The sequence below is a fragment of the Lycorma delicatula genome, chromosome 1 (assembly GCF_047948215.1).
Source record: "Lycorma delicatula isolate Av1 chromosome 1, ASM4794821v1, whole genome shotgun sequence".
NCBI classification, from domain to species: domain Eukaryota; kingdom Metazoa; phylum Arthropoda; class Insecta; order Hemiptera; family Fulgoridae; genus Lycorma; species Lycorma delicatula.
In genome coordinates this window covers 280,898,242-280,910,550 of record NC_134455.1, presented here as the reverse complement: position 1 = coordinate 280,910,550, position 12,309 = coordinate 280,898,242, and the positions used below count along the sequence as shown (strand labels likewise).

The 12,309-nt window shown below is 29.9% G+C and overlaps 1 protein-coding gene across 9 annotated transcripts in view; it reads right to left on the bottom strand.

Moving 5' to 3' along the window:
• The window catches only part of LOC142332173 (uncharacterized), a 231,092-nt gene that overhangs the window by 120,482 nt on the left and 98,301 nt on the right, over positions 1-12,309 (bottom strand). For 2 of the 9 annotated variants that reach the window (XM_075378490.1, XM_075378483.1), the window contains exon 2: positions 6,092-6,165. The exons of 6 other annotated variants lie outside the window; for them this stretch is intronic. The gene's annotated coding sequence lies outside the window, so the exon portion shown is untranslated. The remainder of the gene's footprint in view (positions 1-6,091; positions 6,166-12,309) is intronic. One more of the 9 variants, XM_075378496.1, reaches the window with a different exon arrangement.

The window sequence follows — 12,309 nt, the reverse complement described above, 5'->3', positions numbered from 1 at the left end:
ACTGATGTGCCTTCCCCTTCAAAGATCCAAATATTTTATTAATTAACATTTTATTTGGCTATAACTTTAGAACCAATGAAAACAGTACTACTTATCGTACATCGTTGAAAATCTCTAAATGAGGGCTTATTATGCAGTTAAGAAAAATTCCAAAATTCAAATATTTAGGATTTTGGGCTCTTTTGGATACTTTTCTTTCAGTCAATTTCAATCAAAAAGGGAGGTGGACAACTAATGTTACAACATCCCAAATCCAAAATTTCAACATCCTACAGCTAATCGTTTTTGAGTTATGCGAGATACATACGTAGGTACGTAGTACATACATATGTACGTACAGATGTCACGACGAAATTAGTCAAAAAGAAATACAAGGATGGTCAAAATGTAACTTCCATTGAAATCTGAAAACCGAAATTTTTCGCGATCACAATACTTCTTTTACATCATACAAGGTAATAAAAAATGCCAATACATGACCATTACATTTTACTCGCCATCGCTAAGTAATGAAAAGTAAACAGGAAATGGCAATTGCTATTACATTTTTACTTTCAACAGTTAAAAATGTTCTCTAAAGAATGAGCCTACTTCAGTAAGGACAAGATACAAATCTTATATTCGTCATCTTCATATAGCGGTACTAATAAAAAAAAAAACACTTTATAAAACAACAAAAAAAAAGAACGGAATTTTATTTTCAACCGAAAAAAAATGTAATTAATTAGAACTTATAGCACATAAGTAAAGCTTAAAATAATTATCAGCATCAAAATTATTAGCACCAGTCATAACAGACACAAAAAAACCCTCTCTTTTTATTTACCTTATTTCAGAGGTTTGCGGTAAAAAAAAAAAAAATAATAATAATGCGAGTGATAAAAATGTTATTATACTGTTGAGATTTTACAGAGAAAACAAATGTGCAAAATTCCATCAGTAAACCCTACTCAAGACGAGTTAATGTTTTTTTTTTTTTTTTTTTTGATTATTTAAAACAGATTAGATTGTTAATTAAGTTAATCTAGTAAATATAAATGTGTGTTTTTGTGTGTACAACTGACACGCCTATATATATATATATATATATATATATGCATACATAAATGTAAATGAAAATGCGTGCGTTTATTAGCTAATCCAAATAATTATTAGCTGCTTTCTCTTAAAAATGGTAGTTATATTTGATCTGACTGATGAAGAACAGATTAAAAGAACACAAAAGGAAATCGTACACTCTGTTATTTACGCACACATAATTTTTTCACAACAGCGTAAGGTACGGTGCCACAAGTAAAAAAAATATACAATACAGTATATAAATATAACAATAAACCATAACAGCTCATGGCTAGGAGCCAAACCAGCAGTATTGGTCTTTGCACTATCCACGGCAATAGGCCACGCAAATGTTAACAAATTCCATATTAATTCGCGAAGAAATTAATTAACAATCAGTAACTGAAAATCCAAAATTAATCAATGTAAAAACTAAAATTAATGTTCATAAAAAAAAAAATTTGGTGGACCTTTCCGGTTATACAGAATTAGCTAAGAACTGGAAAAATATCGAATCCTTAATATCTCAAGCATTCATCTACAGGATAGCACTCATCCACGAAAAAAGAAATTGACGTGATTAAGAGCATATTAATATGTAAGTTTAACAGAACATGTTTTAAGTATGCATACGTAGAAAGATACTCACACAAATATATATAAATATTTTACATAGTTCTATAAGGTGGAAACAACGTAACAAATCCATTCGAAAATAAAAGCAGAAATAAATAATAAAAATTTACGCGAAAATTATGGGAAGTTTACATTTACCTGCTGTTGATCTTAGTAGGTAACAACTAACCAGCGCAAAATTTAACATGCGTAAATTTCAATGAATTAAATAACGTGATATGGTCTACGTATCAGGTATACCCGCAATGCAGAAACCATCGCTCCGTCAATAATTGCCACTCGTTCTCAGACTGTTGTTAACTAAATTGCTGGCTGGTTTCATTATTACTATTATTATTGTTATTATTATTACTATTATTATTGTTATTACCATTATTATTTCAACTATTATTACTATTTTTTTTTTTAAGAGACGGAGTTGTTTTCTGTTGTCAGCAAATAATTGTTGAGCCGGTCAGATAATCAAAAATCGATGTGCAGTAGGTCAACAGAAGGTCAAATATGTTTTATATAAATTGCTGACCCTATTTAATACTGGATCGCTACAAAACGCGTTTGTGAAAAATAAACGCCAGTTAGTGTATGTCTAGCGCATAGTGAGAGTGCTACGCACGCGTCGCCGAATACACACGAATACTTTTAAATCCGGTACTCTGAATAAAGTGAATTTTAAAAATTAACGATTGCACAATCTTTGCGGTGTGCTTAATATTTTATACTTTGGTTTCCTTACCAAAAAAAAGTGGAATAAGATGAAAAAATTGCTTCGTTACTAAGCTCACCCAATAATCTTCTTCGACCCTCAGAGAAACACAATAATCTCAAAAAGTATCTCATTATTCTGCTCAGTGATCTTTCAGTAACTTAATATATCGTTCTCAACTCGTAACAGCGAATGGTTTTTAAACCATTTTTTTGATTTGTCAATCAAAGAATCAGGCTTTCCGTTCTGGAAAAAGCTAGATAGATATAAGAACTCATTTTTGACGGTATTTTTTTTTTTTAGCAATCTCATTTTATTTCGCTAGCTCTGTATCTCTTCTATCTTTTGATGAAAGAAATCCATAAAAAGAATACAAAATTTAATTTATCGACTTTAACAACTAATAATTATATTTTATCAAATTAGAGGGATTTTAAACCTTCCTTAAAAGGTTTTTTTATTACAAAATATCTCCTACTGAAATAAGTTATTTTTAATAAATAAATTTTTTTAATAAGAGGAATAAAATTCTGATAGCTTAAAATATAATAAATGAATGATAATATACTGACGATCTAAACATCGGTCAATAAAAATACTTCAGTATATAAATTCACCTTGCTGTAAAGCTAGAGCTGTTGCGTGGAAATATGCAATACAACTAACACAAAGAATAAAAAAAAATGAAAGAAAGAAAGAAACACTGAAAGAAAGAAGCAATTGGAAATAAGCAGGCCAGGCCGACACGAAACGTGAAAATGTGACGCCTCGTTGAGGCATCTGAAAAAAAATCACTATCCTTCACCGATGTCTCGGTCAGTGCAATGCAACGGAGAAAAGTACGTACTCCAGTATCATTTTATAGTTAACTAGCCGGTGTGAAATACGAGTGAAAAATTGAAACCGAACCAAGTATTAAATTTTACTCGGCCTAACTCGTCAATTACCCACGCTAGAAGTAAACCGTATAGCATCGCATGTATTAAAACGGACATCTGCCGCTTTAAGAATTCAAAACAAAAGCCAAAAAAAAAAACGCAATAATTAACAGATAAAGAAACATATTAATTTTTAGAAAGTTATAACCATAATTTTTTAAATTCTTTAAAAAAAAATTCGATAATAAATATTATTCACTTCGGACAAACGTAAAAGGATACGTATCAAAAAACAATAAAAATGGCAAAAAACTAAACTTTGCGCTAACGAACGTTCAAGTTACAACCTGAAATTTCTTCAAAGGTCTAAATTTAAGTTTTTCTCACACAGATATTTTTTTTTGCTCTAACAAATTTAAATATTATTTTCTTTTCACATCACAGTGACTTTCTCATTCTGTATAACAAACAATAAAACAACCAAAATTATAGTACTAATCATACAATACAAAAAAAGTAATGAAATAAAGTAATCAAATTGTCTCTTTAAAAACGTGTAAATATAATTAGTTATCAATTATTTAGATAATCAGCTAAAAATTACGCTTAAAAATTATATTTTGAAGTCGACATAATTACTCCGATACACGAAAACGTATTAACAACATCGATACAATGTTTTATTTTTCTGAAATTTTATGATCGATTTAATTTTTCATCCGAAGATAACACAAAATTATAGTCTTAATACAATTAGACAAAATTTAAAATAAAAAACCCTGCATGAGCTCGAGTAAAATCAGACAATAGCAATAATTTCGGTTCCCTATTTTCATTTAGTTGACGCTTTAAAATATTTATCCGTTCTTTCTTTCTAACTAGTCTCTTAGCTCCAAGACTATTCTTAGATTATCCATCTTAAATTACTGGTTTTATATAATCTAATCTTTGTCGTCTCTCGTATTTACTATCCTCTTACTCAAGATGACACTTCTTAGATTTACGGGCCACCGTTATAAAAATTACAAACGATATCGGCAGACGTCCAGAATATAAATGAATTAATCAATAGATGTGTATTAAATGTTTTGCAAATAGTCTGGCGTAGAATTAAAAAAAAGACTGTAGTTAATATTACATCTACTCTTATAAAGAAATCGTTCCTTTAAGTAAATATAATTTAAATCTGGCATATAAGTTTCAAAATCTTTTGAAAGAACGTACATATGTTAAGTAGTTTGCTTTCCAAATGTATATGAATTACTATCCTAAGCAAAACTCAGAGTCAAAAGTAAGGTAAAATCTGCGGAGTGAAATAATAAAGGAAACTTAAATTTAAGTAATTAATTTTAAAAAGAGGTTTTTAAGAACCGAAAACCGAGTTGAGTAACAATATTACCGGAAAAAGATTTAAACAATTATATATAGATTAGAATTACGCATTGTAGCGAATAAAGATGTTCTTAAATCTGAAAATCTGTCGGCAATAATATATTTCTATCGACGACACGCAAACAAACTTTAAGAGGGAAAAAGAGCTACGAAAAATACACAATAATTGGGGCTCAATAGTAGAAGAACAACATATAATATAGTTTTAAATGCAGTGCAGTGCATAATATAAAACTCGATCTACATTCTACAAAGAAGGAAATCCAACATAAAATGAATTGTAGCTACAACACAGTAATGGATAATAACAAAAATTGTGCAAGTAATTAAACAAGTGCAACAGAAACCGGGTACAAACACAGTAACAACAGTAAAAATACTTTAACATTCATCACGGTAACCTCATTCACTCGATTAGTAGCATCACCAATATAAACGGACGTCCCGGGTTCAAAACAGCAAGTTATGGATATTAACTGCGAGATACGCTTAACAAGAAGAAAAAATCTGATGTGGACATCACATGACTTTCTTGTACGCCTATTAAATTACATATACACATTTTTTTGCTGTACTTCCTTTAAACTTATTTTATTTGAAAGTTAGATACGATCCTCCAATTCTTTAATAAAGTGGACGGTTACACAATTGTGATGGACACACCATATTGCATCACATTTTTTTGTGGTGTCCATGTCAGCATTTTATATTAGTTTATATATTATTTTATTTTCCGTCACTCAAGTAGTTATGTGGTGTAAGTGAGAACGTGACGGATAACTGTGGACACATCGGTTCGAATCCGACTTTATATATATATATATATATATACATACATATTTTTTTTTTTTTTTTTTTTTTTTATTTAAATATATTGATTTATTAATTATTATTAATCTTTGTAAACATTAATGAATTAGAATAAAAAGTACATAATATTTTATTTCACTAATAATTTCACATTTTTTATTATTTTTTTAATTGTTATTACTGAATTATTAATTAATGTAAAACGTTTTTACAATCAGAGGTTAATAATTATTAATAAATCAACATATTAAATTTAAAAAAATAAAAATAAATAAATATGTGTATATGAAGTCAGATTCGAACCGATGTGCTTCCCCTTGTATGAAAAAATATTTCATTAATTAAAGGTTTTTGTGGCTATAACTCTGGAACTAATGAAAATAAGTACCACTTATGATATATCGTTGAAAAGCTCTCAACGAGGGTTTATTACTACAGTTAAGATAAAGTTCAAAATCCAATTTTTGTTTGAATTTTGCAATCAAAAAATATTTGGGATTTTGCACCTACCCTTTTGAAAAGGTAAGGTACACAATTAGATGTTACAGTAGTCCTAATTCCAAAATTTCAACATTCTACGGCTAATCATTTTTGAATTATGCAAGATACATACGTACGTACAGACGTCACGCCGAAACTAGTTAAAATGGATTCAGGGATGGTCAAAATGGATATTTCCGTTGAAATCTGAAAAACGAAATTTTTCCCGATTACAATACTTCCTTTACTTCATACAAGGAAATAAAAATCAGCTAAACGTCTCCTTATTTCTCTCGAGTCAGATTACGCGTGAGTTTTTTTCGAAGCTAACATCTTTAAATCCTTGAAATATAAACTGCAAGTACAAGTGTTTAAAATAATAAGAATAAAGCTGCCAACGAATGTCTCGATGAAATAACAGAGAATACTGTAAAAATAATCGATATCCACTGGTCAACATGATTTTTGTCTCAAGAATACAAATAGGTATACTTAATGCAGTTTTTTATCTGTTTTCAAATACGTATTCGTAATTTCTCCATCACCCACATTTTTTTGTTATTTTAATTTTTTTAAATATTTTAAAACGTTTTTTCGTCCATTTGTCCATTGTCATATAAAAGCTCCTACAGGATTACAAATATGACGGAACCAAATGCGCTAAGTCAAATGGTATCATTGCAACTGTTGTGCAGGTTCAGACGTGTATAGACATGTAAAAACGTGATCTAGTGTAGCATACATTCATCAGAACGATGCCAGTTGTGAGATAGTAATGAACCAGTAAACACGTCATTGTGAGTGCTTTGCGTGTCTGGATTATTGTGTATTACATATTTACAACTTTATTTCTTTTAATTAGTCATTTGTTACAAAATGCCTACAGTTTTTTAAATCATCCTAACAATTTTTGTTACGTATTTAGTGAAGTAACGCTCAAGTCCCAAAGGCCAGTCCTCTACTCTACTAAAGGGAGTCCTCTACTCCATTAGTAAAAAAGTGTTACGAACTTTATTTTGGGAGTAGAGTCGGGAACCAAACAGGGGCCTGGGCCCACATATCTGTTGTTTTAACATGTTCTTGTTTTCTCACTGCATGGAGAAATGGCACACGCCACATCCCATTTTCTATCCTCATGATTTTGAGGCAACCCAAAGATCCCTTCAGTCCTTATGACTGTTATTTCTGCTTAACAAACATTAAACGGATTACGTCAAAATCAAAACATACAGTGGTAAACCCTAACTTGCAAATTTCAATGAGTTCAGTTCTACACTGGGAAGAATTGTCCATACCAAAGCCTCCAAAGCATGTGCCATATATGAAGAGAGCTCAGATTCTGATGGAAGGAAGGATAAAAAAGAAACAAATTCTGGTGATAAAACTTTTGAACAAAGCAGTTCATCTGAGTCTCATTTACTGATTTAAGAAAATCTTAACGATCTCATACGAAATTTAAAGTTATCCAAAAAAAAGTTTGAAATGCTTGCTTTCCGGCTGAAAGAATGGAATCTTCTTCAAAAAAATACAAAGATATGTACCTACAGTAATCGTCATTCTGAATTTAAAAACTATTTTTCTGAAGAAAATGGCGTAGTGTTTTGTAATGACATTTCTTCTCTTATGAAGACACTGTAATGAACGTAACCCCCCAAAAATGGCGCTTGTACACTGATTCCTTTAAAGTTAATTAAAAAGCTGTACTTTTGCATAACGGCAATAAATTCCCATCAGTACCTGTCAATCACTCTGTTAGTATGAAAGAAACATATGAAACTTTAAATTTATATTGGGAAAGCTTCAATATGCGGTGTTTGAATGGAATATTTGTGGTGACTTGACGGTAATTGCACTTATTCTTGGTCTGCGGATTGGTTAAACAAAGTACTGTTGATTTTGTGTGAATGAGATAGTAAGAACAAAATAATCCATTTCACTAGAAAATAATGGCCTAAACGCGAATCATTTCATTCCTGAACAGAAAAATGTGAAACCTGGCCCATTGCCTAATCCTAAAAATGTGTACGTTACATGTCCAACTAGGATTAATGAAGAATTTAATCAAGGCCGTGGACAATACTCCTGCTTTCATGTACTAAAAATAGAAGTTTCCTAGAACTAGTGATGTAAAAATTAATGAAGGAATATTTGTGGGTCGACAAATACGATCACTAATACGTGATGAAAAGTTTGAGGAACTAATAAATCTACGGGAGAAAGCAGCATGGCAAGAAGTATTAAAAAATATAACTCAGAGTTTTTTGGGAAATCGAAATGGTAAATTACTGTGATATTACCAACGATCTTATAACATCTTATAAAAATGCGGGTTGTAATATGTCATTAAAAGTACGCTTCCTGCAGTCGCACCTAGATTTCTTCCCGGAAAATCTTGGCGTAGTGAGCGATAAGCACGGGTAACGCTTTCATCAAGAGATTTCAGCTATGGGAAAAAGGTATCAAGGCGAATGGAATCCTAATATTCTGGTGGATTATTGTTGAACCATCAAAAGGGATGCTACACATAGCAGAAAATCGTCATTTCTTACTTCCTAGGTAAGTCAAATATTTGAATATTGTGTAGTTAAGAATGCAAAAAGTATTAAAATGTTTGAAATTAAAAATGTGTGTCTCCCGGAAACCTTGCATGATGGAGAAAACCGATATCGTATTTGAATTCAGGAGAAAAAATGCTATCAGAATAACATATTTTTCTTCCCAAGACAAAAAAAAAATTCTTTTCTGTTCCTCAGTGTAATCAAAATATATCAGCCAGAATTTTCCAGATTTTAAAATTTTATCGTTAAATAAATATATATATATTCGGTATATTCGTTCTCCTAAAAAAAAAAATACCTTTTATTAATTTTAAAAATTACTTATTAACATATTATTAGTGTCAGTATTTAATCTCTGGTTCTCGAACCCCAGTGAAAACCAACAAGAATACAATGAAAATCTTAGAAATCGCCAAAAGCCGATAAAATTAATGATGTTTTTATCACTAAAATACATAACGATTAAAACATGTTTTAGGTCACGTATCGGCTAACACTGTTATATAAGATACAAATTTAGATGGTATGACTCCGGGAGAAAATGAAGGGAGCAAATCTTTGTAAATAAATATTGTAATATCGTTTTTTAACAATAACTAAATTAATAGTACTTTTATTATTATTATTATTTCCAATTAACACTGACTCACATAGGCTGAGCCACACCTATCGTTCCCGTGATATTATGCACGGCATTGTATGAACAAGAGGAGTCATAAAAAAAATACCAACAATTGTTGAAATTTTTTGTTTTAAGATTTGGTAACCTCTAAAATTTTAAATATTTAGTAAAAAATTACGTAATCAAATTGAGAAACATTTACCATCTGTTATTTAAATCATCTTTCATAATACAAATTTGAATTTTTTAAAATAATACATTGATTGTCATTGAAATGTAACAATACCGTCGTAGTTGAAGTGATCGGTTGATAAGTAAGAAAGATTTTTATAAAAATAGAGAAGACGAAATTCATCGGTATATCAAGGAAACCCAGGATTCCTGGGTGAAAAAAAAAATCAAAGAAGAGCTGAAAGAGTCAAATTGATCTACGGTTACGTAAAAATTATGAAAAGAGGAAGAAAGTTCAATATGACTGATTATCTGATGGAATGAGAGAACAAAATTAAAAGGGGTGAAATAGATAAGATTTAATTCGATATCGGCAACTTCAAATTGCAGAATGCGATTCATGGTAAAACGTTAATTTTATAAACGCAATAATTAAATAAATAGAAAGTAATAATAACAAAAATAAAGAGTTCAAAAACCGCACAAAAAAGTAAAAAAAATATAAAATTTGTCAGTATTATTTTTTATTTCGACTTTCAGAAGACGGAGCCAAATAAAATGTAATAACAAAGAACTTACTAATCCTTAATTTGGCGCCGACTTCAAAAAGTCAATATTTAAAGAGCTGAAAAAAAATTATTTTCCTTTTTCTAATTTTACCGGATCTTTTTTTAAATCGGTATTATTATTCTTAGTTCATTTTATTCTACATTTTTAAAGTTTATATTTAATTTAAGTAACCTATAAAAATACTGTTCTTATGAGAAAATGTCATTCGCAAGAATAGCAGAAACGAGAATCTTCTTTCGATAAAAATAAGACAAGGAATGCAAATAAATGACGTAGACTGCTACTGAGAATGGGTTAAGCCTGTGAAAATATAAGGATCATTTAGTTTTTTTTATTTTATTAACCAAATTTTGAAACATTTTTTATTCGATATGGTCAGGGTAACAAAATAAACACCGGCTAAATATCACTGCACTGTAACAATCGATTACACCAAGCAATGATAACGACAGATATTGAAAAATATTTTCACGTGATCTATAATGATGAAAACGTTTGTCATTAAAATCTTCTACTTACGTTACACCGAGAAACCTATAACAGGATCCCAAAGGAACTTTCTCTATCAAAAAAAAGAAAAAATATCGAAATCGTCGATTTCGATGTCTTAAGTGAAAGAAACATTTTAAAATGAAAAAAAATCGGGTTTAGTTTCTTTTTCTGAAGTCTGTTAAAAAATGGATATCATAAAAGAATGGGGGTCGGCTGTTAATAAATTTAAAAAATCTGATATGGAAACACATGACTTCACTGTACGCCTACTAAATTATATATACAGTTTTTTTTGTTTTTTTTTTTTTAATGAAAAGTACATAAAGTTTTATTTCTCTAATAACTTTTGATATTTTTTCACATTTTTTTTTGGTTATTATTGAATTATTATTTATGGAAAAATTTTTTTTTACAACCAAAGGTTAAAAGTTTTCCATCGTTATTAATTAATCAATATATTTAAATCACAAAAAAGAAGTTAAATAAAAAAATGAGATAAAGTCTGATTCGAACCGATGTGCCATCCCCTTCTAAGATCCAACTATTTCATTGATTAAAATTTTATTTGGCTATAACTTTGGAACTAATGAAAATAAGTACTAATGAAATATCGTTGAAAGACTCTAAATGAAGGCTTATAACGGCACTTAAGAAACAGTCCAATAACACAATGACACATTTTTGGGGATTTTGGACTTCTTTGGACACTTTTGCTTCAGTCGATTGTAATCAAAAAGGGAGGTGTACAAGTAGATGTTAGAACAGTGCTAAATCCAAAATTTTGACATCCTACGGCTAATCGTTTTTGAGTTATGCGAAATACGTGTTTACAAGAAGTCATGCCAAAACCAGTCAAAATGGATTCAGGGTGGTCAAAATGGATATTTCCGCTAAAATCTGAAAACCGAAATTTTCCATGATCAGAATACTCCCTTTTCTTCGTTCAAGGAAGTAAAAAAAAATTATAAATGTGAATGATTAGAAGAAAATATTTCTCGGTCACCAAATAGACGATATTTGTTTGCAGCGAAAAATTGCAAGTTAACTAGAATCTAAAATATACCTGTAAAATGAAAAGCTCAACGGAGTGGCCGATAGTTTCATAAAAAAAAGGAGTTCTTCATAATTTAGTTTTGAATTTTGTCTCGTATATCAGCTTCAATAGCTGAAACTCATGTTCGGAAAATTCGTTTACTAACTTAGAAACAAATTAATGCGGCTAAACTGAAAGAAACATGACCATCGCATAAAAAAACGTTAATACCAACCTGTGTAGAACTTTTCCATCGTTAAATCTAATAGCGTTAAAAATTTCATATCTATTCAGAAAATTTGCGTTAAAAGACTACTGAATTTAATGACTGATCACCTAATAGCGTGATACAAAGTAATTTCGATTACAGACGTGCAGTGAAGTATTTTTGGTATAACAGGCAATGAACTAGGATACTTGGCTGAACGGAAAAGGAAAATAGACTATTTTAACTATACACCCGATTTTAACTAATAAAACAAATACCATAAAGCAAAATTAAATATTTTCATTTTATTTTGCGTTTTTTCTTAAATACTAAGTACACCAAAAATTAAAGGTCGAAATTTTACCGTCACAGTATATAATGTAAAGGTAATATTCATAGCACAGCTATGATATCTGAAACAATCACAGATTATCTGTTGCCTAAATAACTCAAACCGTAAAATTACAGACTAATCTGCAATCGATCCTGAGCACAATTTCCGGTTGGGCTTTGCATTTTTTAAAAATTAACCGCGGTATTTTTTCTACATTCGATTACCACAAAATATCCGCGCATATCAAAAGCTTCTTTACATTTCTATAATGAATAAATAACATAATTTTATTTATTCGTATAAAAAATTATCTTGAGATAATTCTAACTGGAAAAGGAGGATATCAGAATGTAAAATAAAGAA